Source organism: Salvelinus sp. IW2-2015, linkage group LG15 (assembly GCF_002910315.2).
Source record: "Salvelinus sp. IW2-2015 linkage group LG15, ASM291031v2, whole genome shotgun sequence".
Lineage (NCBI taxonomy): Eukaryota > Metazoa > Chordata > Actinopteri > Salmoniformes > Salmonidae > Salvelinus > Salvelinus sp. IW2-2015.
Genome location: NC_036855.1, coordinates 25,763,958 through 25,770,770, shown reverse-complemented (window position 1 = coordinate 25,770,770; position 6,813 = coordinate 25,763,958). Strand labels below are relative to the sequence as shown.

The 6,813-nt window shown below is 41.9% G+C and overlaps 1 pseudogene; it reads left to right on the top strand.

The window, feature by feature from the left end:
- Positions 1–1,060: 1,060 nt before the first annotated feature.
- On the top strand, positions 1,061–6,446 carry LOC139028752 (coiled-coil domain-containing protein 42 homolog; annotated as a pseudogene).
- Positions 6,447–6,813: the final 367 nt, after the last annotated feature.

The following is a 6,813-nucleotide window of genomic DNA, read 5'->3' as shown; positions in this document are numbered from 1 at the left end:
TGGGTAACATCTCACAGCCAGAACTGACAAATCTGGTGCAGTCCATGAGGAGGAGATGCACTGCAGTACTTAATGCAGCTGTGTGCCACACCAGATACTGACTGTTACTTTTGATTTTGACCCCCCTTTGTTCAGGGACACATTATCCCATTTCTGTTAGTCACATGTCTGTATAACTTGTTCAGTGTATGTCTCAGTTGTTGAATCTTGTCATGTTCATACAAGTATTTACACATATTAAGTTTGCTGAAAATAACGCAGTTGACAGTGAGAGGACGTTTCATTTTCTGCTGAGTTTATATAGGCTAAATATAGACCTTATAGATATGCAGGTAGGCTATAAATAGAAGTGAGAGAGAGAGACAGAGATACAGAATGGAAAACAGACACAAGCCTTATCAGACACACACACACCACACACACACACACACACACCACACACACACACACACACACACACACACACACACACCACACACACACACACACACACACACACACACACACACACACACACACACACACACACACACACACACCACACACACACACACACACACACACACACACACACATACACACACACACTGTAGTGGAGCTTCTATGTCAGTAGTTTGCCATTGGGGGCAACAGAGGCTTTGTCCATGTATTGCCATAGAGACAGGATAGTACAGCAGGGTAGAGGGCAGTCCGAAGGGAAAGTTTCTCAAGTTTCTAACTGCTGATCAGAAACTCCCTGGAGACAGCAGATAAAATTGCCTTGGATCAAGAGAATTATTTTCAGACTGTTAAGGAACAACTCTTAATGTGCATTTGTATGTGTTTGTATGTGTTTGTATGTGTTTGTGTGTGTTTCTATGTGTTTGTGTGTGTTTGTATGTGTTTGTATGTGTTTGTATGTGTTTGTCTTTGTTTATCAAATAAATAATGTGTTGGTCACATACACATGGTTAACAGATGTTAATGCAAGTGTAGCGAAATGTTTGTGGTTCTAGTTTGACAGTGCAGTAATATCTAACAAGTAATCTAACAATTCCACAACAACTACTTAATACATAAGATGGAGAGTTTGCGAAGGCGGAGAGATAAGGAGGAGAAACTGAAGGAGTCTGCTCAAATTTGACAAATTCCTCATATTGGGTGGCTAACACACACACAGACACTGGAAAAACCATCATAGTCACATGTGCCATCTTGCAGGAGAACGAGGCAAAGCGAGGCCATGTTGAGAAGAAGTCGGAACGAGAGAGGGATGCTGTGCGTCAGAAAGAGGGAGGGAGAGACAAGAGTGCGCTCCTGGAGGCTTGCAAACTGAGGCTGCAGTGCATGGTGGAGAAGATTGCCCTCTACTGGACCTTCCTGGAACAGGTCCTCAGACTGATCAAGGTACCCAAGACTGGCACTCACTACGGCTTGTTCATTTGTGCCAATTTGAAGTTTGAAGTTTCTGGGAAAGTTACAGAAAATGACCTGAAAAGTTATAATGGATAAACCTCTACAATTCACCCCTCCTGAGAAATGTGTTTATCTATTAAACTTTTTGGTCTCTGGATATGCCGCTAACATTCTTAACTTTWAAAAAAAATCCATATTTCTTGTGGGATCAGCGCACTTGCATTCTCTTGGAAATGTGGGCTGATTAATCTAACAGCTCATGTTTGTTGCAAATGGAATTTCCACATCCTGGTTCAACCCAAATCCTATCTTCAACCACAARCCTAACCCTAACTTCATGTCCACATCCCGGTTCAAACCTAATCCTCAACCATAACCCTAAACCTAGCTTCATGTTCAAATGTATAACGTGTGCATGTGTACAGTTGAAGGCAGAAGTTTACGTACACCTTAGCCAAATACATTTAAACTCAGTTTTTCACAATTCCTGACATTTAATCCTAGTAAAAAGTCCCTGTCTTAGTTCAGTTAGGATCACCACTTTATTTTAAGAATGTGAAATGTCAAAATAATAGTAGAGAGAATGATTTATTTCAGCTTTTATTTCTTTCATCATGTTCCCAGTGGGTCAGAAGTTTACATACACTCAATTAGTATTTGGTAGCATTGCCTTTAAATTGTTTAACTTGGGTCAAACATTTCGGGTAGCCTTCCACAAGCTTCCCACAGTAAGTTGGGTGAATTTTGGACCATTCCTCCTGACAAAGCTGGTGTAACTGAGTCAGGTTTGTAGGCCTCCTTTGCTCGCACATGCTTTTTCAGTTCTGCCTTACACATTTCTATGGGATTGAGGTCAGGCTTTGTGATGGCCACACCTTGACTTTGTTGTCCTTAAGCCATTTTGCCACAACTTTGGAAGTATGCTTGGGGTCATTGTCCGTTTGGAAGACCCATTTGTACCAAGCTTTAACTTCCTGACTGATGTCTTGAGATGTTGCTTCAATACACATCCAATAATTTCTTTCCTCATGATACCATTATTTTGTGAAGTGCAGCCCTCCTGCAGCAAAGCACCCCCACAACATGATGCTGCCACCCACGTGCTGTCACGTTGGGATGGTGTTCTTCGGCTTTGCAAGCCTCCCCCTTTTCCTCCCAAACATAACGATGGTCATTATGGCCAAACAGTTCTATTTTGTTTCATCAGACCAGAGGACATTTCTCCAAAAAGGACGATCTATGTTCCCATGTTGCAGTTGCAAACCGTAGTCTGGCTTTTTTATGGCTTTGGAGCATTGGCTTCTTCCAGGTTATGTCGATTTAGGACACGTTTACTGTGGATAGAAAACTTTGGTACCTGTTTCCCAGCATCTTCAACAAGGTCCTTTGCTGTTGTTCTGGGATTGATTTACACTTTTCGCACCAAAGTACTTAATCTCTAGAGACAGAACACGTCTCCTTCCTGAGCGTATGACGACTGCGTGGTCACATGGTGTTATACTTGCATACTATTGTTTGTACAGATGAACGGTGTACCTTCAGGGTGTTGGAAATTGCTCCCAAGTGAACAAGACTGGTGGAGCGTCTACAATTTTTTTCTGAGGTCTTAGCTGATTTCTTTTGATTTTCCCATGATGTCAAGCAAAGATGCATTGAGTTTGAAGGTAGTCCTTGAAATACATCCACAGGTACACCTCCAATTGACTCAAATTATGTCAATTAGCCTATCAGAAGCTTCTAAAGCCATGACATCATTTTCTGGAATTTTCCAAGCTTTTGAAAGGCACAGTCAACTTATTGTATGTAAACTTCAGACCCACTGGAATTGGGATACAGTGAATGATAAGTGAAATGATCTGTCTGTAAAAAAATGACTTGTAGATGTCCTAACCGACTTGCCAAAACGATAGTTTGTTAACAAGACATTTGTGGAGTGGTTGAAAAACAAGTTTTAATGAATCCAACCTAAGTGTATGTAAACTTCCGACTTCAACTGTATATTTAGTATGAAGAGATATAGCTGCTGCTGGGGAGGTTTGCCACCCTGCTATCCACCAGAGAGCAGTTGCAGCAGAGGGAAAGAAGCGAGGTGCAGGATCAGGCTGGCGGCCAACCGGGGGCACAACAGAGARACACAGACCAGCAGAGCTGCGGTATTCTGCAGAAGAAAAACCTGTTGTCTCAGCTACAGACAGAGCTGGACCAGATACGCGTCAACACTCTCAGATGGGTACCAGACCTGATCACACACTCACAGACCTTTAGATGGGTCCCAGATTTACCATATAGTACAGTCCATGTGTCTATTTCCAGACTATAAACCGTTTTTTGGGGGGGGCGGGGGGGTTCAGGTGAACACATGGTACCACATCCAAACCAAAGCAGCGAAGGAGACACTTCTATTGGGCCAAACCAAAGTGGTAACCTTTAATCTTTACCACATGATGGGTGGGACCGCAGGGTAGGAAGAGGGAGTAGCCATCGATGACACAGTGACACAGCTGGAGAAAATGTGTGATGTCACAGCTGGAGAAGCTCAGTGATGTCATAGCTGGAGAAGGTCAGTGATGTCACAGTGATGTTACAGATAGAGAAGGTTAGTGATGACAGCTGAAGGTCAGCTATTGCCGCGTTAACTTGCTAGTCGGAACTAGGAAACTCTGGCKTTTCCGATTTGCTAACTGGTTGCAGTGCCGCTGTCAACGAATCAGCAAGTCGGAAATMTTCGAGTTTCCTAGCATATGAACATGGCATATGTCACGGTGATGTCAGAGCTGGAGAAGGTTAGTGATGTCACGTTGATGTTACAGTTAGAGAAGGTTAGTGATGTCACAGTGTTGTAGAGTAGAGGGCAAAATAATTTGCTTACAGTAAAATCTGAATGTATTTTGCTCTCCAGACCCAGCTCTTCATTCAGGATCAGTCTGCCATAGTTAACAACCTCAAACAGAGCCCTTCTCAGCTTCCTACTAAAGCCAGTTTACCATGTGTAGGATGATCAAGTGGACAGACAGAGGATACTGCAGGGATTATTGTTGGGGGTTGGCATTCCATATCTTGTGCTGTTTCCACACAGATACTAATGTGATGATCATCACTGTGCAGCAAACATGCCATGATGACAATAATACTTCTGCAATTAGTCCAAATTTGAGATTTTTGGTTCCAACCGCTGTGTCTTTGTGAGACGGATGATTTCCGTATTTGTGGTTCCACTAAGCATGGAGGAGGAGGTATCATGGTGTGGGGGTGCTTTGCTGGTGACACTGTCTGTGATTTATTTAGAATTCAAGGCACACTTAACCAGCATTGCTACCACAGCATTCTGCACCGATACACCATCCCATCTGGTTTGTGCTTAATGGGACTATCATTTGTTTTTCAACAGGACAAGGACCCAACACACCTCCAGGCTGTGTAAGGGCTATTTGACCAAGAAGGAGAGTAATGGTATGCTGCATCAGATGACCTGGCCTCCACAATCACCCGACCTCAACCCAATTGAGATGGTTTGGGATGAGACTGTTGGTTTGGGATGAGACTTCAAGACTGTTGGAAAAGCATTCCAGGTGAAGCTGGTTGAGAGAATGCKAAGATTGTGCAAAGACAAGGGTGGCTACTTTGAAGAATCTAAAATCTAAAATATATTTTGATTTGTTAAATATTTTTTGCTCACTACATGATTGCATATGTGCTATTTCATAGTGTTGATGTCTTCACTATTATTCTACAATGTAGAAAATAGTAAATATAAAGACAAAATCCTTGAATGAGTAGGTGTGTCCACACTTTTGACCGGTACTGTATATACGGTGCATTCTGAAAGTATTCAGAACTCTTGACTTTTTCCACATTTTGTTACGTTACAGCCTTATTCTAAAATTGATCAAAATAAAATACAATAGCATTCCTATTACAGCCAATAAACTCTGTAAGTGGTGAAATCCCTGGGCGGTTTCTTTCCTCTCCGGCAACTGAGTTAGGAAGGACMCCTGTATCTTTGCAGTGACTGGGTGTATTGATACACCATCCAAAGTGTAATTAATAACTTAACTTCACAATAACTGCTTTTTTTTGTTTTTTAACATCTACCAATAGGTGCTCTTTGCAAGGCATTGGAAAACCTCCCTGGTCTTTGTAGTTGAATCTGTGTTTGAAATTCACTGCTCGACTGAGGGACCTTACAGATAATTGTATGTGTGGGGTACAGAGATGAGGCAGTCATTCAAAAATCATGTTAAACACTATTATTGCACCCAGAGTGAGTCCATGCAACGTATTATCTTGTTAAGCACATTTTTACGTCTGAACGTATTTAGGCTTGCCATGACAAATGGGTTGAGTACTCATTGACTCAAGACATTTCAACTTTTCATTTTAAATGTATGTAAAAATTCAGAAAAACGAATTCCATTTTCACATTATGGGGTATTGTTTGTAGGTGACAAAACATCTCAATTGAATCCATTTTAAATTCAGGCTGTAACACGACAAAATGTGGAAAAAGTCAAGAGGAAGTTAATACTTTCTGAAGGCACTGTACATATGAAATGGGTAAAACAGTATGCAAACATAATTAAAGTGACCAGTGTTCAATGACTATGTACATATAGGGCAGCAGTCTCTAAGATGCAGGGTAGAGTACCAGGTGGTAGCCGGCTAGTAACAGTGACTAAGTTCAGGGCAGGGTACTGGGCGGAGGCCGGCTAGTGGTGACTATTTAACAGTCTGTTGGCTGTTAAATATTCTGCCCTGTCTGTCGGGTGAGTATTATTGGTTGGTACTGTATGTGCCTTTAGGTTCCACTCCATGTGTAGGCTATTGTAACAGCATGTGTGGTAGTCTTTCATATGTGTAGTAGTTTGTTGCGTCGTATTGCTTAGTTTATCATTTGTGTCGACTTTGAATTCAATCTAAGCCACAGATTGTTAACTTCCTCCATGTTGTACTTGACCTTTATAGACGCGGACCTGAAGACATTCAAGCAGRACTCTGAGAGCAAGCATCCCAAGTCTCCAATGATCCCAGTACTGGTTGATGTGCAGGCCTAAGTGACCACACACACTCAAATTGACCTACAGCTTGGTTAATATTCTTCCATTATTCCCTCACAGTAGACATATTGTAAACCACCATGTTGTCAACAAAATGCTGTCCTCGATGCTTAAATTGTATTGTGTATGGCTCAATTTGTGAAAATGCTGTGATCAAATCAAATCAAAATCAAATCAAATGTATTTATATAGCCCTTCGTACATCAGCTGATATCTCAAAGTGCTGTACAGAAACCCAGCCTAAAACCCCAAACAGCAAGCAATGCAGGTGTAGAAGCACGGTGGCTAGGAAAAACTCCCTAGAAGGCCAAACCTTAGAAGAAACCTAGAGAGGAACCAGGCTATGAGGGGTGGCCAGTCCTCT